Here is a 24,661-nt window from a genome sequence, read left to right as displayed (position 1 = left end):
TTTGCACTTAAACTGCTCTGCAAAATGCTCAGGTCCCCAGCACAGCACTTAAAATAAATAAATAACCAGAAGGGTGGTATTTTTAAGACCTGGCAGGAGTGAAAGTGCTTTTCTCTGTCTTTTATGTGAAAAGTTTGCACAGCAGACAAAAAAAGAAAAACCCACCAAAAACCCAAAACCAAACAAGAAAAATCTAAAAAAAAAAAAATTCAAGTAAAGCAACGGCTGCTAAAATAGACATTTACCTAAGATTCCTCCAACATGAAAGTTTGTGTGTGTTTTTCATTGAAGTGTGTGGATGGCTTTAAATAAACTTGAAAGGTTGAAATCCTGTACTGCCAGTATATATCCCTCTGGCTTAACAAGAAAATCCCTAAAGTATGTTTGTTGACAGACTAGTAACAATTGCAGAGTTTATACTGTTATTTGCCACCACTACCCTCCCCCCTTTTCTTTTCTTCCTCCTTTTTCCATTGATGGTCTTAAAAGCCTTTACCATATGTATTTTATTTGCTCATTGATTCATCCCAACTCTTGTTTAATCCCTGACAAGAGTAAATGAAGGGTTTCTTTTTCATAATGATGGCATGGGTTGTTTTTTAGGTTTTTGTTGTTTTGTTGGGTTTTTTTTTGTTTGTTTTGTTTTGTGGTTTTTTTTTTTTTGGTTTTTTTTTTTTTTTTTTTTTTTTTTTTGCAGGTACTGTTTGTTTGGAGATTGGGGGGCCTGGGGAAAAGGGGCATTTGAAGCATGTCTCCTAGGACTCCTTATTAAAGGATGGCAGTTTCTTATCACTTTTCATCACACAGCTGTGGCCTCTTAATTCCTGTTGTTTCTCAATATGCATTCTTTAAGCATTTCCATGTTGACAGTGATATAATTTGTGGCATGCCCTCCCCCCTTTCCCTTTCTGTTTTCATCTTATCTGATTTGTTGTTGCATTTTTTTTTTTTTTGGCTTGAGCTTTTTCTCTGAACTTGCAGGGAGCTATTTTTAAGTTTTACAAAGTTTTAAAACGGAAGAGAAATAAAAATGAGGTCTGGGTGGAAGAATAAGCAGCAGATTTGGGGAATGCTGGCAGGCAAGAACAGTATGGACTCTGGCTGCTTTTCAAGGAGGACAGGCCTGGTCTTAAATGGCCACTTTTAAGACCAAAATGCAGTGCAAACAGAAGAGCAGTTTCAACAGTTCTGAAAACTGGAGGTGGTAAGGTTGAGTGGCATATGAAGTGTATGAAGCAGAGGCTCAGAGGGCAGACAGCAGCTAGCAACTCCAGCACAGCAGGGTTCAGACTTCCTTGGAGAGCAAAGCCTCATGGAAAAAGGGTTGTCAAACCACAACAGAGAACACAGCAGGAGGGCTAATGAGCTCTCACCTGACACAAAAAATGACATTTCCTCCATACGTGGCTAAACCAGAACTAGGAGCAGCATGAGTATTTAAATGGAAAGGAAGATCCTGAAGAGGTGGTAGTCATGGCTAACACACATCAGTACTCATGGATTTAAGTGTCCTTAGCATGCTCCTGGGTCTCCTTCACCTGAATGAAAAATTGCTGCTATGATTTGTAGACCAGGCTGAGAGAAGGGCACTGGAGGTCACAGATTGGTGCTCAAATACAGTCTTAATGTCCAGTGTCAAGTGTCTGGGACAGTCATGGCAGCTGTTCAGTTACGGGAAGGAAGCCCCAGGAAGGACACTAATGCTGCAGAACCTTTCAGAGCAAGGGAAGAGGGCAATTTGCCTCGCTCTAGTACTGGAAATTTTCCTCCCTCCAGTACTCTGGGAGCTGTTCACCCTTGGAGCTGGGTTCAGATGCACTTTCTCACCAGCACCACGTGGACCTTTTGGAGAGTTCTGCAACATCCCTGGAAGGTTGTTTTCCTTTTTTCAGTAACTGGTGATGGTTTTAGGAATGGCAAAACTCCCACCTCACCTATTTCTCAGCATGTGTTCTCCCTCCACCATTATATAGTGCTCACCATGACTCAGTATGAACAGTGGGACTAAGAAAAGAAGAGAATGGGAGATCACTAGGAATATAAAAACTGACAAATTAGTTTCTATTATTAGTGTTTCTTAAATAAAAAATAATAAAAATAATCAACTCCCCCCAAAACTGCCTGATGTTCCTGCAAGCCGGCACAAAAACAATCTGCAGTAAAGCCAATAAAGCTGCTAAAGAAAGCACCCACAGAACATTTCAGACAAAATAAGGAAGAGTTTTCAATGGCCAAGACATTACAGCACCATCTGAAATTCCCTAATGTGCCTGTCCTTAGAAGGTCAGCGTGAAGAAACAGAACACAACAGAAACAAACAGGCACACAGAGAAAGGGAGTGACTTTGTGCTTTTGCATTGTGTGCCCACAGCGTGCCCGTTTTCCTTGGCTTTGCCAATGTTTTCCTTCCTTCTAGGCATTCCTACTCAACCGTGGGGCAGAAGTAGAGCGTTTGTCCTCTTTGTGGTCTAGACTTGCTTGTCTTGCTGGAATATGGAGCCTTGAATTTTGGTGGGATGGCTTCCCTCTTTCCTGAAGTTTACTGACGGAATTCTTTCTCTTTAACATCCCAGTGTGACTTAGCCATCACTGTGATAGGACTAATACAGAGAGGATCCTGATAACCTGAGGGCCGGCCTGTGCATGTTGACACTCAGGTTATTTTGCTAACACCTTTAAAGGGTTACAAGGCAAGCTGAAGACCAGGCTGATGATTATTCTTACCCTGGGCCCTTGGTCTTGCTTTGGCATATTTTCCCATGTCACTCGTTAAAGTGTCCTGCTGCTAGAGCCTGGGTTTGCACTGTGCAAGCAGAGCAGAGGCTGGAGTTGGGTGACACAGGGATGGCATTGGAGGGAGGAAGAGAAAATTACATCCCACACATTGAGAGACGTGGCAACTTACATGTATTTACTGGTACCCAGGCTAAAACAAAACATGCCTTTGTTTCATTGCAGGGGTTTTTTTGAGAATTTTCCATCTGAAAACTGCAATACCTCAGAGTCAAGGGATTAGGTCCTTGCTTCCAATTTCCTTGACTGTAAAAACCAGATAAAACTATTAGACTGTTTTCTTTGTTGCACTTGTTACTCTAGACTGATCTCTAAACCTGATATGTCATAGAATTGTATAATGTTACCATGGAAAAGGGCCTTGGGAGATCTTCTACAACATCCCTCTGAAATGGGTATTTTTCTACACATTTCACAGTTTCTAGGTCTGTTTTCAGTACTCTTCAATGGTTTTTATTTGGTAAACAGTGATGAGGTTGCCCCTCACAGACTATATTCCCCAGCCTTTTGCCATTCTTCTTGTTCAGCTCTGCTTCCAGACCACCTCATTTCTATTCTCCCTGACGTACAGCTTCCAGAACCAGACCTAATGTCCAGGCTGAGGCCTCAGCAGCGTTTGATGGGGGTTAGGATTGAGGAGATTAATATGAGTGCCATGGGAAGCTGGATCCAAGGGTTCCCCTGGGATGCTGTTACTGCCCCTTTCCCCCTTGGTACTGATACTTTGGAGAAAAATCCTCCAGGCTTATTAAGCATGCAGATATGTAGGCTTGAGGATGCTTGTCTAGAAAGTTATGGCCAATCACTAGTATTCATAAAATGCCAGCTAATCTCATAAGAATCTAGTTGGTTTGGGGGGTTTATGCTTGAGCTTCTGTCAGAAAAGTCTGGGTTTTGTTCACATCCACCTGGGCCTGACAACACAGGTCTCCTCCAAGCAGATCTCGCACCTCAGCCATGCCAAGACTTGTAGAACAAGCACTGCCCTGTCTCACTTTACAAGCTGAAAGGATGTTTCCAGGTGTCCTCTGAATTGTATCTGTTTTTCTTAAACTTTTTGTCTTTTTTCCTTATTTCTCAATCATTTATTGTCAAGACACGTGAGCATAGAGAGATTCCTCCCTCCAAAATGTACCCTTTCGACAAAAAAGGACACAGCAGTGTAAAGTGTACTGAACTACATTGCTCCAGACATGGGTTTAACCTCTGTCACTACAAGATGTTCGCTCCCCATGTACCATCCAATGTTCAGTCAAGTCGTGCAAGGATCAGCTTTCCTGTGAATGTTTTAGAAATCCAGGAGAAAGACTATTGCTGCCAAATGTGGTTAAAAAGAGATGTTTATATCCTTGAGGGACAAAGCTGAGGCCACATAGTTTTGGATGATTAAATGGCCTTGTTATCTTGTTGACTTCAGGAAAGCTTGTTCCTAGGCACTCCGTTTTGAGCGGTGTTTCAGGGTGGTGTGGACTTTTTAGGACTTGGAGTTGAGGTCAGTGTCAGGAGGCTGGACCAACAGGGAGTCATGGATTGAACGGGCCAGGCTGGCTTGGGGCCTGCAGAGATTCCTGCAGCATGCCAGGAAGGGGACATCCAGGTGGCACAGGATGCCACAACCCATGTCCTCACAGTGCTAAATCCCAAACCAGGAGGCACCAGGGTACCTGCATGACCTGCCAGTCACACCGTGGTGTGCAACTCCACACTCATGGGGATGGGGCTGTGGGGTGAACTTCCTTGACACTGATGAAAAGTGTGAAAGTGTTTTTTCTAGACATTAAGGGAAGCAAGTCTCATAACTGTGAGAAACAAGCACCTCCAATATTCTTCTAGGTTCAGGCCGGGCGATTTGAGCTGCTTCACTTCTAAAGTGCCCTGAACAACAGCAGTATTTTGTTAACTTATTGCTCAGTAGTGACTTCACTTTTTCTGTTGCATCAAGATGTGTATACTGAATTATAATAAAATAATCTCTCTCTTTTTTAGAAATTTATTTGGTTTGTTTATTTTATGTACTTCAATTTATTTTTCCAGCAGAGTGCATTTGCAGTTGAAGCTAGGAAGGTGTCCAGTTGTCCAGCTCACAAACTTGGAAAGCTAATCTTTGACCTGAACATTTTTCTTTTCATCAGAGCAACTTTGCTTGCTGTTATTATTAACAATTTTATATTTTCTTATATATTAGTTCCCAGCTGTGAACAGGGGGACTTTTTCCCCAGGAATTATTGCTTTTCTGGGCACAGTCTGGCACTAAGCTGTGGTTCTGGTGCCCTCTACTGAGCAATGCTGGATGTCAAGAGAAAAGTGTGTGTTTCAGCAGTTCATTGCTGCCGTGACCATCACCTTCTCGATCTTGCACTCTCTTTTTACATTTTTATCAAGTCTGAAGAATTAAGAAACAGGGACCTACACCTCTGACTCACCCAGGACCATCGTCAGTGAAGCAGAGCTACCAATTCACAATGTATTGTTTAGGACGATAGTTCAGTATGTGTTCTAAACTCACATTACCTAAGTGCAAGTTGCTTGCATTGCTTTTATTTGCAGTTCTTACTTGTATTAGTAGTGTCACCAGGTGTCGTGGGCTCACCTTCTGCCCAGCAGATACACTTTCCCTGCCTTGTCCTCTCTCCCTGCCGTGTCTCTGTGTGTGTGCAAACTTCAGCATGTCTGTGCTTCCTCTTTCAGCAGCATTGCCCCAGCCAGGCCCCTTTTCTTAGAGACCTCACCACAGCTTTTAAGTACATTGAGGTCTGGATATGTACAGCCAGCCAGGCTTTGATCCTTCGTGCTGTCCATTGTGATGTAGACAGTAGTACAAAGGAGAACTGTGATACTTGGTATTGACAATTGCATCAGCTGGTTAATGGTTATTGGTAAACTAAGTCATGGTGTAAGGTTTTTCCACTTACTTGTTAGAAAAATGTCACCTTTATGACCAGTACATCACAATTTTAAGCCTCTATGGGAAATCTACCAGCTAAGAAATGGATGTCTGCTGTGTTTTCCTGAAGGACTGGGTTGTTTTCTGAGAGTTCTTCCTGGAGAGCTTAAGGCACTTAATATTTGCAATCATTTGAGTTAATGGCATGCGCAGTGAGCATTTAGGCAGGAAAAAGTTGACCAGTTTGTTTGTAGTTGAGGTTGCTGTGGCTGGGCTCTGCCAGGACTCTAAGGAATTTGGTCTTCATGCTGCATCATGCAGGGTAATGAAAATAAAATAAAACACACCCAAGGGCTTCACAGCCCTGACAAACACAGGCAAGGAAACACTGATAGGAGTAGGTTAGAGGAGCAGTTTGCTGCAGTTTTGGATGAAGAGTGGTGCTGTGGATACTGTGCGTAGCACAGTGAGATTCCCCAGAGAATTGCTGCTCCATGTGAGTGGGATATTGCACAAGGGGCAGGAGCTGTTCAACCTCAAATTGGCCAAGATGCTACCAGACAAGGCTAAGATTAGATATCTTGTGTATCATCTGACAAGTCATGTTTCCAGGTCACTCTGAGACTGGTGAAGCTGGTCTCACAGTTCCCAGGCTCTAGGATGTGAGGTTTGTGAGAAAAATCAATAGATAAATGAGAAGGACCATGTAATCCGAGGCACAGCTGCCTCCTAGCGACAGTCTATGTTGCACACAGAAAGTGGCATTAACAAGGCAGAGAGAGATTTGCTCCTGTGTTTCTTGTTCATTTTTAATCAGCACTTCCTAGGGCCTAAATGCTTTAGTCTCAATTTTGTGACAATATAACTTTAATTATTAGACACCCTGAAAAATTCCTGGGACAACAAAAGTAACAAGCATAATACAAATCTGCCTTCTGAATAATTCAATTACCTATTTGTCTAAGAAGATGAGAATAATGCACAATTCCAGCTACTCCAGATTATTATACTCTCTCTGTACTGTAATTACTGCAATGTCAGGATGTTTTGTTCTATGCTGAGCCTGGCTGATGGTCACATTTACTTACTTACAGACACTGTTTGGTTTTGACAAGGATTTCAAACTAGAGCGAACCTAAATCAATGGGAGACTGCTTATGCAGTGACTGTTGAAATGACATCCATGAAAAACAGCTGACAAACTAAATGTACATAATGCATTTAAACTAGCATGTTTTCTACAATGCGCTCAGGTTAACTGCGTGGTTGGGTTAAAACTGCCTCTTCTGAATATGGATCTCCTCAGCAAATCCAGTCATGATCCTCCCTGTCAAAACACAAGCGAGTCTGCAAGTGGAGGAGGAGAATTTTGGCAGAGTTTGGGAAAATTTCAAACCCAACACTAAACTGGCAAAATCTTTAACAATTACAAAAACACCTTTTGTACAGAAGTTGCAGTATTTTTCAAAAGGCAAGATAGGTGTCTACCTACCTAGCTTCTTTCATAGTGAAAAGGTAGGATTTTCAAGTCCTGTTAATTTAAGGAAAACTGCAGTACTCAGATGACTCAGTTGCATTCAGCTATAGGCATGCCTGTTTGTGCGAAGCAATGGAAGCATTTTAGATATTTGAGAAAAGCACGCCTATAAATAGCAACACAATTTTGCTACAGATGGGCAGAAACTCCAGCCCTTCATCTCCACATTTCATGCTTTGGGGCACTTGACATCCAAGTCTGACGTTTGCATCATTAGAATGTTTAGAGTCCACCTACACAAAATTGTAAAACATGCAATTTTCAGCAGACGTTACTTAAGTCACATCTCCTCTCTCCCTGTTCCCCTGCCTCCCCACCTTCTCCCTGCTTCTGCTGTTAAATCCTATAGATTTTCACAGAAACTTCTTTTTATAGACTCTCTTTATTAGAGCACTATCCCTGTTAAGCGCTTCTATGAAATTGTCTATTAGACTGTAACCACCTACAGTCCTGTGGTATCCTGTTAGATTTTCAAAGTTGATTTTGTACAAGTTTCTCAGTGAGTACATTTTAAATGTCAAATTATAACTTTAAGCCTGTGATAGTATAAATAGTAATTTCATCCCCTTCCTTCCAGCTTTTGGAGGAAATTTTTCCTTCCTTCTGCACACACAACCTCCACAAGCTGTCTGATGTTTCCTGTCATAGTTCACAGAGAAAATTTTCTTTTGAGAGATGCAAACCATTTTAAAAAATCAGCAATAAAAAGGAGATTTTAGAAAGTTACTATTATATAAGGGAAGCTGAACTATTATGTAAGAGAAAGAGTGCTGTGGAAAGGAAGAAGTGCAAAGTGTTCTGCAAACTTAACTCCTCAAAGGCCTGACAGATGATTATATCCTTGAGCTTGCCTGTTTTTTCTAAGAGTACCAAGCTGATGAAAAGTATCATCTTTGCCTGCATTTGTTTCCTCAGACACTGGTGAGACACAGTGATGCTGCCGCTGCAGCCATGACTTGTATTATGGCTGGAAAGTGTTACAGCTCTGTGGTGCTGTGGTGGTTTAGCAGGCAAGGTGAGGCACCCCTATATTTTTAAACAACAAGCCAGATCAATACTGACCTCTATTCCTCTCTTGTTCATACAGTCCTTTCAAGTTGGTGTTAATGTGATAACTTACAGAAACTCTCTTGCAATCTGAAAGCAGTATCTAGAGCTCTTTCACTGGGAGTCCTCCAACTTCTCTGCCCACCCCTGCAGCTGGATGTTTCACTTGGTCAAAACAGCTGAAGCAGGACTCCTGGAGAATATTTTTTTTTCCTTACACAGCCTTCCTATCTATCTCCATGGAAGTAAGTAAAAGCACTGTGCTGAAATTGCCTGCCTTAGTCTTTGCTGAAGTCTGACCATGATTTTGCTTGTTTAGCATTTATATGTGCATTCTTCATATGCAGTATTATATGCTGGATTTACAGATCAGATGTACAGAAAATACAGAGTGAAAGAAGACTCCCAGTTCTGTCATTCTTAAGACTCAGGCTAGAAAATCCTCCACAGTGTGAACCACAGGAGAACAGAACGATCTAGTTCTGTTCTTGAATTAATTCTTCCCCAGTGTATTAGGACAAACATTAATTTAAGGTTCAATGCTGTTGATGTGACCACAGAAGTATTGTTGTTACTACATGCAAACGCTGGGTTTATACTGCCCTCTTCTGTAGTACATTGAAAGTGAAAACAGAATTAAGGCCAGGAATGCCTCTATGAAACTAAATCTTACTTAGTACAAAGGCTTCTTCTATGGCATTTTTTTCCCTCCAGGTCAGGTTTTCCTTCTGATTTCTATTTGTGAAAACATTGTCCTTAGACAGAATGTAACATTCCATGTTCCTTTTTTCCTTTTTAGTTGGCCTTTGCCAATAGCTCTTCTGCAGAGTAGGTGTTGCTTCTTAAAATACCACAGTTACGTAAAGCCTGATTGATATGAGCTAAGGTGGGCAGAAAAAAAGTTATCAAAACCTGACTGTTTGAAAGAGAAGAATGTATTTTTGTTTAAAGCAGTGGGAGGGCATAATTACCTGCACTGAGGATGGGAAAGATTTGAGCTCACGTTGCTGACATGAAGGTCTATAGAGAGCAGACTTCCCTCTTTATGTGCTTTCCTGCACCCAGAGGCATCCACCCCACAGCACGAGGCCTTTCTGAAATCCCACTGCATCCATAACATAACACCACGCTGTTTATCCAGGGACCATGAGTGGTCAGCATCATTGCACCACATATAGGAAGGTCTCTGGGTGTGTTGGTGTTCAAGGAGGGTGCCACACCTACCCAAGAGGGGCACAGCAAATCGCTGTGGGGCTGCTCTGTGCCCTGCTGTGCTTCCCCCACACGGCCCCAGACTGGCCTGGAAGAGGGTTTGCCTCTCTGACCCTTGTACAGAGAGGCAAATGGAATGAGGACTTCATGGATGTCTCACAGCTCTGAAGTTGCTGGAGAGTAGGGTAAAACAAAAAAAAAAAAAGCTACAGTGACACCTCAGCACCCAGAATGTTTTTCGTGTTCAACGCACACTTCCTGTCAAGGGAGAAGAGAGAAGCTGGAAAGCTGGTTTTAAATAAAGACAGGTGCAAATTTCCAGCTTTTCTCTTTTAGGGGATTTTGTTTCGATTTGCCTCTAAGTTTAAAGGGTAGCTCTAAAGTTCTTCCTTCAAATCCCTAAGCCAGCAATTTGCAGCTTTTCCTTCTTCTGAAACTGTGGGAATCCTATTTTTGCAGTGTCTCCACCAAGCTGTCTTTAGCAGCTGTACAGAGGTGGTTTTGGCCACAGAGAGCTCTGTTTTAGTCCTGTGATTAGGTCTTTCCATGCAAGTTCATTAAATTCAATCTATCAAGAAGCTGTTTTGCTCACTCAGTAAATTCTAGCAGAGCCAGAAGGACTTGCACATTGCAGCATATTGCAGCTCTGAGAAATATTTGAGATGGTCTGCAGAGAAAGAAATCCAATAAAAGGGCCTCTTTGCTGAACAAGTTATTTTAAGATATGTTTTCACATCTTAATGATTCTTCAATTACCAGCTTCCTGACCAATAATGAAAACTGCAGAAGCAATCCAATTTGCAGTTGCACTACTTTTTTTTGTAATTTTGCTTTATAACCAATATTTTCACCAAGCAATAAAGCAGTGGTACTACAGCACGGCTGTTATTGCTGTTGGTCTATACCTGTGTATACATGTGTCAATCTTTCAAAATCCTTTGTCAACTATTTAGCTGGAGGAAGGGTATACCTTCAAGCATTAGTGTCTGATATTCCAGTGGCTTTACTGATGCTAACATTTGTTCTGCTGTTTTATTCCTGAGTTGAAAATACATGCAGTAATTTGTCAATTTGTCAGCGAAGTTTTCTGCTGGAGTGTTAGCAGGTCTTTTGCTTCTCTCTTTTCTCCTGCACTGAAGACCTTTCCAAAGTACTGTGGAAAATTGAAAAATTCTGTTAAGGATCTGCAATGCATATTCTTTGGACCTGCTTAGCTCTGCTTTTAATGAATTCATTTTTTTTAAAAGTCAGTTTTAGCAACATGTTTTTCACAGGGATTCCCTTGCAAATTGCTCATACACTGTCATCATATTTTTCAAGTTAAATTCAGGTTTCTGTAATGTCATTCTCATCACATTTCCTAGAGAATGTAAATTCTCTTTTGTTCTACTTGAAAGCCAACAAAAATTCATTTGAAAAGCAAGTTCAAAAAGCAAAGTTCAGCTCTAGGTACAAACTTTGTCAAAGTCCAGATGTGGTGTGTTGGAGGCTCCTTCCAATATCTTTGGTGGCAGAGATGACTAGATGTCACCTGGAAATTACAAGGCAGCTGCAACCAGCCAGTCAGGATCTCACCTGTGTTGAGGCAACAGGAAAGAGTGTTTGGCCCTCGTGGTCTGTGGCCACTTTTTCTCAACCATCCTATTTGCTCTGAGAGCTCCAGCCCTGCAGGCAATAAGACTGAAGGGCTGGTAAGGACCTGCTGGTTAAGCCCAGAGGAAGAATGGGATCTCTCTTATGGCAAGGATCCAAGCTGCAGCACTCTCTCTCTGCAGCGCCAAGCCCCTGACCAGTGCAGCACTCCAGCAAATTCAAGGTATAAACAAGTTTTCACTGTTATTGACCAGAGCACAGTATTTTTCTCCTCTGGGAGCCAAGGCTCACTGAGAGCTCCCACTCTGTTTGCAGTGAAAGAAGGCCTTTCACAATAGAAAGGCTCAATAGAAGCAGTTGCTACGTGGGAAGATATTGAAAACAGTGATTGGCATCACACTTTCTTTCTTCTGTCTCATCTATAGTTTGAACCCCAAGAATTGCAGGGACATGGCTGCTCTTGTGACGAAGTCTATTACCTTTTTCTCTTTCTCTTATTTCCCCCACTTCAGTCACTAAGGTTTGAAGAATAACTTGAAGTAATCACACTGATGGCAGAGGGGTTGCATTTCCCGCCCTTCACACTATCACAAGTGTACACCCACCTCTTGTGGGCATAAAACCTGCAGCTGAATCTAGCACTTCCCACACCAAGGGCCCTGTGGCCACTCTGCCTCAGTGCAGGACAGGGAAAGGTGAGCTCTTCATGTTCTGGAGGTGCATGGCTCAGTGCATGTGCCCTGTGGCTCCCTGGGTGTTAGACAGAGTCCTTGCAACACCCTCTGCAGTGCCAGCACCAGCAACTCTGGACCGATTCCAGCTGATCATACGATGTACTCCAACCCTGTCCATGAAATACGGCCAATGGGGTTGTGCTGGCACACGGGAAGAAATCTGTGCTTGTTATTTAACTGGCACAGGACAAGTGCCCCATTTATTTTCTAGAGGAGACAGGGACCATAACCCCTCTGTCATGCCATAGCCAAATATTGTCTGACCCAAAACCTCAGAACTCCTTGCCTGGAGTATAGGGTAAAGCCATGGGTATTGCTCTTAGAGGCTTCTCAGGCTAAGACATGCTCCTCTTTAATTTCACATCATTGTGAAAACAGAATTAGGGTCCTTGTTACAACCAATACATTTTGCTGGCACTTGCTGAAAGATTTATCTAAAACTTGGCAGTAGTTAAATCCAGTTGCAGCGATAGCAAGAAAAACTATGGCTGCAAAGCTGAGAGTCATACAATTTCTCTTCTCTTTGCCAAAGGCAGACCTGAGAATCTGTGATCAACATCATGTAGAGAATCACATTTTCTCGTGCCCTTGCAAGGGAAACAATTGCTAATGGATCTTGTGCTTTAGCAGCATCTCTCTCCCTGCTATGTTTCCCAAGTATGTAGGCAGAACAGCAAGCATGTAGAAACCTTTTGTAAATTGAAAGAGAACACGGAAAGATGAGAGGCAGAAAGTTACGAGAAAAGTACTCTTAATCTTTGACTTCTGAAACCTTGAAGAAAGAAATTGGACAATAAAAGCCAAGGTAATCAAGGAGACTGAATGCATGATTTTCCTAAGCAAGGGAACTGCACTGGGTAAGGATAAACCTCTTCACGTATTTTTACATATGTGTTTTGCTGAGGTGAGAAGGACTTTGAAACTGTTCTGGGATTATGCGTTGTTCTTTATTATAATTACTGGTGCTACAGCAGTGCCTAGCAACTCTGACAAAGTATCAAGGTCTTATTGCAGAAGTTATTGTGTGAAGGAAGAATAAAAAAAAATTACTGTCTTAGGCATTTCAGGCAGGAAAGAGTATGAAATGAGCACCCAGATTGGCAGTGTGTCAGCAAGTTTTAAAATATGAGTCCTGTGAGAAATAAAATATGTGAAAACCAAAGGTTGGGTTAGAGGAGTCATGAGGAGATCCTAAGCAAGGAAAAAGAAATTAGGAAGCATTAGACCAGCAGCAAGGGAAATGTCTGAGGCTATTCTAAAAATCCTTGAAGATATCTTTCAGAAGAAATAAGGCAAATTTTACTGGGGGGAGAAAATCCTAGTATCAAGCACTGAAAATATTATTTCCACCTCCACTCTTCATATGTATATTTCTAGCAATCTGGACATGGTGTATCCATGCCATTTCCCTTCTACTTAATATCTAATTGTCACTATACTGTCGATCTTTTGCCTAGCAGTGAGTGGTTACTAAGCACAGCATACAAATCATCTAGGGAACTTTGCAATCTTTGTTTGGCTTCAGGATATTTCCAAATTTTAATATTTTTTTTACCCTAGTTCTCTCAGAGGTTCACCATCACTCACCCCTCTGACTTACTTTTGCCATCTTATCAAAGAGAAACTTCAGTGGTGAGCTGAAGCCACATCATTTTTTCCATGGCTCTACTGTTCCCCAGTTAGGGCCAATATTTCTGGAGATCAATAATTTTTATTTTTTGTGGTCATATTTTCAGTCTTGTTGCTTTTAAGTGTAGCTCCTTTCCTGCTCAGTGCTTTGCTGAAACCTTTGTCACAAAACTAATGCCTTGATTAATCGATAAGTAATAAGACTGGGTTGCTTCCAGAGATAAGGGGGAAATCCCAAGGGAAATATTCAGCATGCTTCTTTTTAAAATTGTCTAAGGCCCCTCAGCCTCATAGAAGTGCACAGGGCTAATTAAAGGACTTTCCAAATAGCAAGTGTCAGAGGAATGCATTTTTGCTCTTCGTCTTGATCATGAGTAACAGACATTACTCAGTTCACAACCCGACATGAAAATCCATCCCTTGCAGACAAGGCTATGAGGTAGAGGAGGTTGGGTCCTATGGCCAAATAACTGCACAGGTGAAGCACAACCTTTGCAGAAATCAAGAAAATCAATCATCAGGAAAAGATTATGAAGATTCAGTTGACTGATGTTGCATTCCTTTGGACAAGATATGGTACAGAGGAGGAGACCTGGAAGAGAGCTGAGACCAGGAAAACAGAATTATTCATGGTTGCTACTTCTCACACGAGGAGACTCAAGAGTTATTCAACCCCTGTATAACTACTCTCCAAGGCTCATGATTTTTTTTTACTTCTAAAGTTAAATCTACCAAAGTCACATGCCTCTCAGGCTGCAGAGGCCCTGTCCATCCACAGGCTAGTACTAGCCCATTTCCCTCATGCCCTTGGCAGTCTTACTGTATCATAATGCATTGGTCCCACTGTTTAACACACTGTTTAACACAGACATGGCTGTCTGGCTTTCAGCCTGGTCAGGTTGAGCTCCTGCAAGGAGAGACAGTCCAAGGTCATAGGTGGTGCTTCAGTACATGTGGATCACTGGCTTGTCTGCTTTTAGTCCTTGACAGGGAAGAACCCACAAAGATTTGCAGTCATAGGAAAGAACCTTATGAACAGATTTGCAGTCATGAAGGAATCCAACACCTCATAGCTGTTAAAAAGTTCAGTCCTTGCTGAAACTAAGAGACAGGCAAAAGTTTTGCTGAGTGTCTTGTGAAAGTGCCTTTCCTCACCCACCCCCAGATCTGAGACGGAAGCACTCAGGCCGAGCTAGGAACACTGCTGTTCTCCAGCACTATAGAGAGATACCTTGAGCTGTTTCACTGTGTCCCAAAATAGAAAAATACACATACACAGCTGACATCTAAACACTTACTGCCTCTGTATGCAGTGCATTCACCATAGTTCAATTCTGTACTAAACCACTTTAAAATGTTCATTATGTGGGAGAGGATAAAGCAGGGAGAGCACAACCTTATTCAAGAGCATAAATGGGTTTCTCTGGCAACCATCACAAGCTGCATTACATAGTAACTAAGTGTAGAAGCATCTATATTTAGGTTCTGGGTCTGCTATTGACCTATCTTTTTTGCTGTAGAAAATTAGCACATATCTCTGCATCTAGTTTGGGGGAAATTCACCCATCCACTGCCGGTGCAGTAGAGATGATGTCTTTGAAATTTGAAACCCCATGACTAAACAAATTTTCCTTCCCTTTTTGTGTTTGGGTTTTAGTGCATTTCCAGTTCTTCATATACTTTTAGCCTGCTCCAGACTTAACAATTTAATTTTTTTTCAGCTATGTCTTCACTGGGCAACAGATGCCTGAAGAAGGTGGGCAAGCAGAGATCGTACAACAGTTGGGGTTGGAAGGAACCTTAAAGATCATCTTGTTCCACCTGCCTGCTGTAAGCAGGAACACTTTTCACCAGATCAGGTTGCTCAGAGCCTCATCCAGCCTGGCCTGGAAGATGCAGTGTGTCACACTGGTCTTCACAAGCTGAGCAGCTTGGAGACTTTCACCATGCATGTGGCCCTTGCAGAGCACAGTGAGCCTTAGAGGAACTGCTTATTCTATTCATAGCCCATGAGCCCAAGCACAAAAAGGACAGCTTCTGATTCCCATTCAGTGATCTCTGAAATTCAGAGCCTGGGTCCTTCAGTGTTAGAACACTTCAGCCAAAGAGTGAAAGTCAGATGTGCATTTACTGAACATGCCCAGCACCACTGTAGGGGCTTAATGTGTGGAGAAAGGGTAACAGCTCCATTTTTGACCTTGGTAGCTTGGACTCCATGTACCACAAGGGATCTGTAACCACTATTTTCAAAAATTCCATGGAATCTGGGAGTGTAAATAGTTGGTAGAGAGTGATAACAATCATCACCCTTTCAAATCCAGCTTCCAGCAAAATTATTCAGTTTCAGCACCTGAAATAATGTCTTCTAAATTCACAGGTCCCTTTTCTGAAAGTGTTGATTTTATACATAACACAGTGACATCCAAAAGAATAACACCCAAGGGAGCTAAAAATAATTCTGAAATATTCTGGAAGAAATTAGTTATGAGGAATTGTTCTTTATGGTTTTGTAACTTTTAATGTTTATATCTTTCCTTAATATCACTTATTTCTGTGGTCATCCTTTCCTCCACCTTACCATGGAGAGATAATTACAGCAGGTATTCTTAGAAAAGGAACAATGAAACTAATTATTACAAATCACATAGAAAGAACAAGATGTCATATTTCCAAAAATTAAAAAGTAATGCACATACGCTGCAGGGAATATCCCACAAACAGTAACTAAAGACAATAACAACTCTGTTTATACACATTTGGCAGTTGTATATCAAATAATAGTGATAGCTTGACATCCGAGATTAGCTCATGGGTTCATTATCCTTTGAATGAATCTAATGTTTTTAAAATTACTAGGTCGAGCCTCAGTCTGACAGAGGAGTTATGTAAGTCTTCTTTCAACAGCCAGCCTATATGAAATGCTTTCTATTTCCCCATATTTTTTTTCTGTGGGTTATTTGGCAGATCTGTGTGGGAAATGGCAGCAATTTTACAATCCACAAAATAAGATTTTAGCATAAGTTGGCACCACAATTTATTTATTCATTGCTCAAGCCAAAAGAAATGTTTCGTATGAACCCAAAGGGTTATTTTAAGTCCTAACTTAGTCCACACATTCTTCTAGAAGTCAGATTTGTAAGGAAATTTGTAAGGAGAGGTGGACTGAATGAGGGGACAAAAAGCTGGGTAGAAAATCTTCTGAACCCTCAGGCTCCAAGGGTGGCGATTATGGGTCTGAATTGCAAATGTCAGCCAGTTCCTTGTAGAGTACCTCAGAGGTCCCTACCAGCACCAGTATTGTGTAGTGTCTGTATAAGGAACTGGATAAGGGGAATGAGTGTTCTCTCTGCATGTTTTCAGGCAATGTCAAAACAGGAAGGCAGTCAATATGCTGGAGATCAGGCTGGAGAAATGGCTGGGCCAAGGTGAACCTCGTGAAGTTCAACCAAGGGAAGCACCAAGCCCTGCCCTGGTGAGAAATAACCCCATGCACAGGACAGGCTGAGCTCTGACAGGAAAGCCAGGTAAGATCTGGAGGTCTTGGTGAACATCAAGTTGAACACAAACCAGCAATGCATCTTTGCAGGAAGGAAGGCCAACTGCATGGCTGGCTGCATTAGCAAGAATGATGACATGATTATTTCCCTGTCCTCTGTAATTGAGAGACCACAGCTGAGATGTTCTATACACTTTTGGCCTCTGCAGTACAGGAAAAACATCGACAATCTGGAGCCAGTCTAGCAGAGAGCCACCACGAGGCTGGAGCACGTGCTGTAGGAGGAGAAGCTGAGAGAGCTGGGCATGTTCAGCCAAAAGGGGAGAGGGTAAGGGGAGACCTGCTGAAATACAGAACAAAGCTCTTCTTGGAACTGCATGCTGTAAGGGGACAGCAGACACAAGCTGAAACATGGGAAATTTTAACTCGTTTAAGGAAAATGTTTTGTGACTGTGCTCTTCCTCTTTCCCCAGCCAGCCTGCTGGGAAACCAGTCCCTTCTACTAAGCACCAGCCAGTTGTAATAACATGAATTATAAATTTTCTTACTTGATATCTGGATTCAGGAAAAAACCACTGAAACTTCAGCACTGACCAGACAGCCATGACAAGAGGAAAATTCCTTCCCTGAATACCAAACAACCACCAGAAAGGCATCAGACCCAATCTCTCCCTAATTACAAAAAAAGGGGCAGGAACTTTTCATCTGACTGCAAAATGGTACCCAAAGACAGGTTAAAATGCCCAGATGCTTTCAGAGGAAGACAGAGGATGCTTCCAAGTCTGTGTTCTTTTCCTTCTAATGGGCTGGTCCAGGAGGCTTATGACACAGCCATGTGTCTGACCCACTGCAGCCACCAAAGGCTGAGCTGTCAAAGGAGACAGGAGACCAGCTTGACAAGACACAAGTTATTATTTTCTACTCATCGCTGAGACAAAATTTCATCCTGATCTTCGGAGTTCTGTAGCCTGAAAGCCAAAGTCAAGATTAAAAAGTGAATTTTTTGTTTCTTCAAGATGGCATTGGCTAAACTGGAACTTTCTCCCCACCACCAAAAAACGCATGCAGAAAACCAAGGTTTTTGTTGGCCAAAAGTTCAAAGTCAAGGGGCAAAAATCAGCCAGCTATTTGCTTTCCAGTCTAGGGCTGGGCTGCATTATAAGTGTTTAGGCAAATGATGCTAAGTGGGCTAGGGATTGCTGTTACTACTGCTTACAGCAGTGGGGGTTTGGAGCTTGTGAGAGACCAACAACATAACAAGCAGATGAAATGTGTGGACTGTTGCCTATACAGCATCAACATCTTTATAAAAGAAACATCTTTTTTAGGCTTTACATCAATTCTGTCACAGACTTCCAAGAATAAATTGTCCCTCCCCTGCCTTGCTAACATGTCAGCCCAAGCATCAATCTGTAAGCTTAAGTCACTTAAAAATGCTAATTCCAAAAGGCTTATTAGTTTACCAAAAAAAAAAATTAACAAAGATATTAAATTAAACTATATGTTTGCATTCCTTTTGAGAATATATGCATCTAATTCTTGCCTCCATTTGGAAAGGGAAAAAAAAATACATCAAGAACACCTCCCTTGAATTCCTTCCAAAAGCAGCCAGGTAAGGGCTAGCTAACATATATTCTTAGTTGAATTAAACCACCTATCACACCTTTAAAAATAATGTGCACAATAAATTAAACTGTAAATAAGAGATTAATACATGCTATTTTTCATATTATCCCACAAATATCTTGTGAGAGGCTTATATAATAAGAGGTAATTCTGTGTAACATTGGAGCTTCTTATTTCCTTTTTTTCCTCTGCCTGAGAGGGATGGATGAACCTGAGAGCAGTGCAAAGAAATTAACTGCATGTTTTAAATTATCGCTGTCTCTTATAATCAAATTATCGCTCTCATAATCAAATTATGGCATTTTATTAGCTTTTTAATTAAGATCTAGTCAAGAAAAGTAAGGACATAGGGAATACTAATAGTAGACTTAGATATTTCAGAAAAGAAATCCCGAAAACATTTTGCTGTTGTGTCTTGCAGACCACTGGAGCAAGATCATCCAGCAATTAATGCCACAGACATCGTCATGAGGGGCTTAAGGCGTTAAGCCCTCTAATGCTGCTCTTACAGCATAAGTTTTTTTGAGGAAACAGGGATAAAAAATGAAAGGTTCTCCTTTTGTAGAAATTGTGGTTTGATAGCTGGATAGATAGGTATCACTCAGAGCTTTGAAGAGAAAGCAGAGAACAGATGCAGGGCACTTCTCCAGACCAAGCTGAATGCCCACAAGTGGTACATAATACATTCCTCAGGGGGATTGCAGAAAGGTTTTATGCTTTCTTGTAAAGACAGGTGTACAGAAGTGCCTGGAGGGTTTTTTCTAAGCCTGAACAACTTCTCTTATAAACTAAACTGCTGCTTTTGACAAGTTCCAAATCGTTGAAAATGAAGCAAGAGTGATAAAACACAACCAGCATACGGTCACGACCCCAGTCACAGCCCCTGCTCCAGGGAGGCTGCACATCGAGCCTCCCGCCTACTGCTTCACACACAGAGGAGCCAGAGATGAGTCAGCTTCACAGCTTCAGCAGCCCTTGGAAAACCAGCCTGGTTAAAATCATTGCATTCCGACAGTATCCACTTTATTTTCCAGGATAGAACATGCATGAGTCTGAGATTTCAATTAAACCATTGACAGTAAGGAATTAATCCCCTTTTATGTTTGAAGCTACCCTGTAGCCTGCTTGACACCATGTACCTTCACTACTGTTCCCCAGTAGTTTTCTGCTGTTATTCACTCCCTTCTCACTCTTCAGGGGGAAGCACTAAGGAGAAAACAATGCCCTGGCCATTCCTGCAGGCATGGAGAGATGGTTGTGCTTGCTGCACCCAACAACTCTTACCAGAGACTGGCTGGATTGTGATTAGATTCATCCTGAGCACAGTTTGACTCTGAAAGGATTACTGTGTAGCTGAGAAGACATTTTCCTCAATTCCTGTCACGTCCTTAAAGAAATGCTATGTAGGATGAGGATTGGTCAATTGTCTATACATCATGTACTAGCAGACAAACTTTTTTTGCAAACTTTTTAAAGTGGCTTAAATGCTGCTGTCTCTGTGCCCAGCTGCAGCTCTTTTCCCCAGGATTTCTCCTGCCGATTCACTAAAGTGGGAGTAACTACCAGGGGACAGGGATGGGCGCCGGCGGACTGGGATAGAGAGAAGGGCTGTGGGAGAGGGAGCGGGGCTTGGAGAATTTGCAAAGGTGTGGGACTCCAGGCTGGGCTCTTCCTCCATGGCTCACCATCATGGTAGGGGTTGCTCTGGTTGCAGCCGCCTCTAGAGGGCTCATTGCCTTGTCAGAGAAACAGCAGCCTTTGTTCTAGCCATTGAAAAAACTCCATGCATCGCATTGTTTTTCAGTCTCCCCTTTAATTCCACTCAGATCTCCTGTGGCTTGACCTCAAAAGCAGAGGCGTGGTGCGCGAGGGGTCTGTATGCCCGCACAGCCAGCACCGTACAGCAGGCACTCCCCATCAGGGAGGCAGGCAGTAGGGATGTGCTCCCTGTCCACCTCCTGCCTCCCCTTTTCATCCTTCAGCTCTCCAAAAGTTTAAGGCCTTAAATGCTGCACTCCAGTGCACTTGAAGCCTGCCGAACATCTGCTCATACCAGCACTTCTTCTGCAGAGCTAAGCCAAGTGTGTGCTGTGACTCTTTGTTCTGCTCCTCAGGATGGGCTGACACAAAAGCATAGCGTCCTAAGACCAATGCCACAACCAGGTCTCATTTCTGAACAAAATTTCTGATCAGGAAAAGGAGAAGCTCAGACAGAATTTGTACTTAATTAATCCCCTGGTTTCTGATGGCTTTCTCGATTGAAAGACCTCTATTTCCAAACGTGGAAGATATTAAGGACTGGCTTGTTTCTCAAGGATCAGTTGCTAAGTATATACTGCATATTTTTAAAGCTTTTTTTTTTTTCCTGTGGGCAGGAGCTACACCTGCAAGGCAAATTGTGAACAAGCTGCTTTAACACTGTTAGCTCTGTTTAGTCATTCTTGTGACTTGCTTTCTGAACTATGCTGCATTTGTCAGTTTTAGATTTCATTTGCAGTTGTGTTGCCCATTTTTTTAGCTTTATCTTACTGCAGGATAACTTTGCAAAGCAAGCAATATAAAATCTGAAGCCCTTTGTTTTGCCTAAATTTTATAAGCTTCAAAAGCCTCTGGAGTTCATCTGCATTTGATTTAGACTAGTCAAACGAGATGAGATCATCTCACTGTCCAGCACCTCCTTACAAGGAACTTTTGCCATCTGCCACCAGAGGCAACAAAAGGGGTCTTGTTGGCAAGGTCAAAACAGGGACAAGGCATCAATCCCCCAAAAGGCCACGTGGTTTAGCAGTGGTGCAAAAAACCCAACCAAGTCCAGGCCATGATTGTCAAAAGCTGAGTCTGATAGCACAAGTTTGCCAGCATGTCCTTGCAGCAAACATCTTCTGCTCCTGTGAGGAGGGATCTCCACCCATCCTTCATCACAGGGTGTATACCCCGTTCCCTCAGGGATATCACTGGTTCGGCTCATTTGTCTCCTCTTTCCAAGCAATGGGAAGAGCTTCTGACAGGGAACAGTCCCTGCAGTGAGGAATGAACATAAGACTGGCTGCTGAAGTTCAGTTCTCTGGCGTAAATCAGTGAACACTGTAGACAACGACAGTATAGAAAGTCTTTATTGAAGCAAGACTATGAATCAAAGCAACAGACAAAAAAACAAACACCAATCATCAGAAAGGGAACAAACATTTGACTCGGCAGTGCTGTGTGCCAAATGCCCCAGCAAACAACAGGAGACTGTCATGTTGTTGATGGTATTTTGTCATAATTATGTGCAATTTGCTTACAATGTTGTTCAGCACAGATAAAATAATTATCAGTCTTTACTTGGCTTCTTTCTGCAGAATGACTGTTTCAGTCCTGAAACAGTCCTTTTAATCTGCACTCCTCAGTGCCTCCATGGTGAGAGGGTGAATATTTGTATGGACATAAGCAACTAGACTGTGTATTTCAGAGCCTGCCAGATTGATTTCACACATTCTTGAAGGATTAATTCTCCGGGGACTGCTCACAATTGCTTTGGTGGCCTTGATTGATAAACTTTGTCTTGTGGCTCCATGCTTTGGAAAGCCAATTTGCATGTATACTGCCAATGATTATTCACTCATTATTTTTATTAGGGAACCACACACAGGCCTCTCCTGAAAAGCTGTCCTAGAGGTGCTATATGAACATAAAGCTTTATGCCACAAAGGTTTTTCTGGTGTCTAAGACGTGAACAAGATCACTCAAGAGTTTCAGCTGCAGAGCTAAAAGAAGGATCCTTTCTATAAAGGGTGCTTTTTATTTGCACAGTGCTCATAGGCAGACGCATCTCTTGGGGGAGTAGAGAACAACACTGTAAAGTCCTCATAAGACAGAACGCCTTTCTCCTTTGGGACCATTTGGGATCAGTGCAGATATTTATGAGATAATCTATGCTCCTCTGCATCATTTCATCTCAGCATCTGGAGATGCCATCAAGCTGTCAGGAATGTGATATTCGCTGTGATTTCAGAACATTGTGTTGACTTTCACTACTTGAAAAGGAAGCTCTACTCAGTCATGGTAAGTTTTCTTGTAGAGGCTCTACTAATTGGAAAAAAAAAAAATGGAAGAACAAAGTTCTTTGGATAAAAAGGACCAGTTTTGGCTCCCATAGACTCATCACTATGTTCCAAGACAACTCACTGTAACTGCCTGGAACAAAGAAGCTACAAGAACAGTTGAAGTCCTTCTGCTAAAACTCCTCTGCCTGCTTCATTCTCCATCACATTCTGCCTGCAGGGTACAAGCAGAGATCCATCCAGAGCATGGCTCTGTGTGTCTGTGATTTGAGGTCAGCTGTGACCCAGCAGAGTTTTTGCACCTTTCCAGTGGTGCATGGAGGACAGGAGGCAGGCTGCACATTTCAACTACCCTAGAAGTTGTCTTACTGTGTGATGAAAGCCAAATTAAACAGAAAAGAGGAGAGAGAGCCCTGATCTGAGAAAGTGTGCACATCCCAGGCTGCCAAACCTGCCTAGCCAGCAGCACATCAGGATTTACTGAGCTCAAGGTTTCTGGAGCTAGGTGCTGCAGAATTCATTCCAGTATATGAAACCCTTTACTAGCTTGGCTTAGGGTTACCCAAGTACCCCAGCACTTATTCACAGTCACTACCACTTTGAATTGCTTTAAAATTGAAACGCTGTGATCACATCCCACAGATTTCAATAGATTTCACTGGCCTCAGTCTTCCCACCTGGCTCAGGATGAATTTTTTAATGAGGTCTTAGTAGAATTGGCCCATTCTAGAGAACCAGTTTATTGCAAAACTGGCTATTTCATGTTAAAATGAATTATGCAACCGTGAAGATAATTCATATATGCATACCAAAATAGTCAGATATTTCCTCTGTGTGTTTTTGATTTTACAATTAATTGAGCATTCTTCACTCTTTCCCCTTTAAATGACATCAGGAAAAGACAGTATAGCTTAAAAAGAATTCCAGGCGGTAATGAGACCTGTACTATGTTATGTTCCCAGCTAGTGGTGGGCTTTGAGATTATAACCACCAGCTGAGTTTTCATTGCTCTGTTTCAAGACGAAAGACCTATGGATAACAATTTGTTTTGTTGTATACCTTTTTTCATAGGAAGCATGCATGAACCTGAACCCACGTATGGACCAGTTTCCTATCAAAAAATATGTACTGTCTTACCCCTTACATTTCAGTCTCCTGGTGCTGAAGCTTGCAAGTGTCTACTTCTTGGAAATGTCCCTTCTTTTTTATTAGCCTATCAAAACAAGATGCAGAAGAGTGGCTTTCACAGAAATAGGTCAGTTTACAAGCTTTCAGTATAATGTGAGCTGCTTTAATAAAATACTACAGCAGTGATTTTGTTCGTTCAGCCTTCGTAATTCTTTGGATCAGCTTTTAAGACTCTATTAAAGTCACCACCAAAACAGTGTTCTAGCTATTAAAATAGCTAAAAAAGCCTTCTTCAAAACCCATCCTCACATGCTTGATTAGTAAGTTCAGTTTTATAGCCTAACTAGATAAACTTCATTACTGTGAATATAAACTCAGAAACCAATTTAGTTGCCAAATAGAATATAAGCCACGTTATTGGTACAGTTCATAAAATAAATTGCTTCCAGTAATACACCCAGGCCTTCTCCCTCCTCCTGGAGACTGAAATGTTAAAACAGAAACAGTGAGCATTGAAAAGGTTCCCTACTGGCCCCACATTCATTCAGGGTGATGGAGTTAAGCTTTCTGTAGCAAGCCCTGTTCACTTTCTCTGATGGAAATCCTGTGTTTGATGCAGAGAAACCACTTGGAAAAAAAGGGTTTGGGTAATTTAATCTCATTTTTTCAATTAGCCTAAGTTAGGAAAAACATACATTTACTGATTTTTCCTAGAAATGTCTCAGTGTTAAATATGTGTGTTGGTACCTAGGGTGACTGTGGGTAAAATCTGCTACATACAGTTTGGGTGTTTATATGTATATATTTTATATATAAAAATATATGAGCAAATTTATTTCTTAGCTGCTCTTCTATTGGATGCTCTGTAGAATAAAGATGCTAGTTAATACTATAGAATAAGGAAACCATATTCACTTGGAATTCTAGACATCATCCTAA

General features: G+C 41.9%; 1 long non-coding RNA gene across 1 annotated transcript; it reads left to right on the top strand.

Annotated features, from left to right (window-relative positions):
- Positions 1-12,418: 12,418 nt before the first annotated feature.
- LOC135303124 (uncharacterized) lies at positions 12,419-17,551 on the top strand. Its single transcript, XR_010364652.1, has 3 exons — positions 12,419-12,657; positions 15,151-15,259; positions 16,790-17,551. It is a non-coding gene; the product is annotated as an uncharacterized LOC135303124 (long non-coding RNA).
- The last annotated feature ends 7,110 nt before the right edge of the window (positions 17,552-24,661 follow it).

The sequence above is a fragment of the Passer domesticus genome, chromosome 1 (assembly GCF_036417665.1).
Source record: "Passer domesticus isolate bPasDom1 chromosome 1, bPasDom1.hap1, whole genome shotgun sequence".
NCBI lineage: Eukaryota > Metazoa > Chordata > Aves > Passeriformes > Passeridae > Passer > Passer domesticus.
This window is presented reverse-complemented; position numbering and strand designations above follow the sequence as displayed.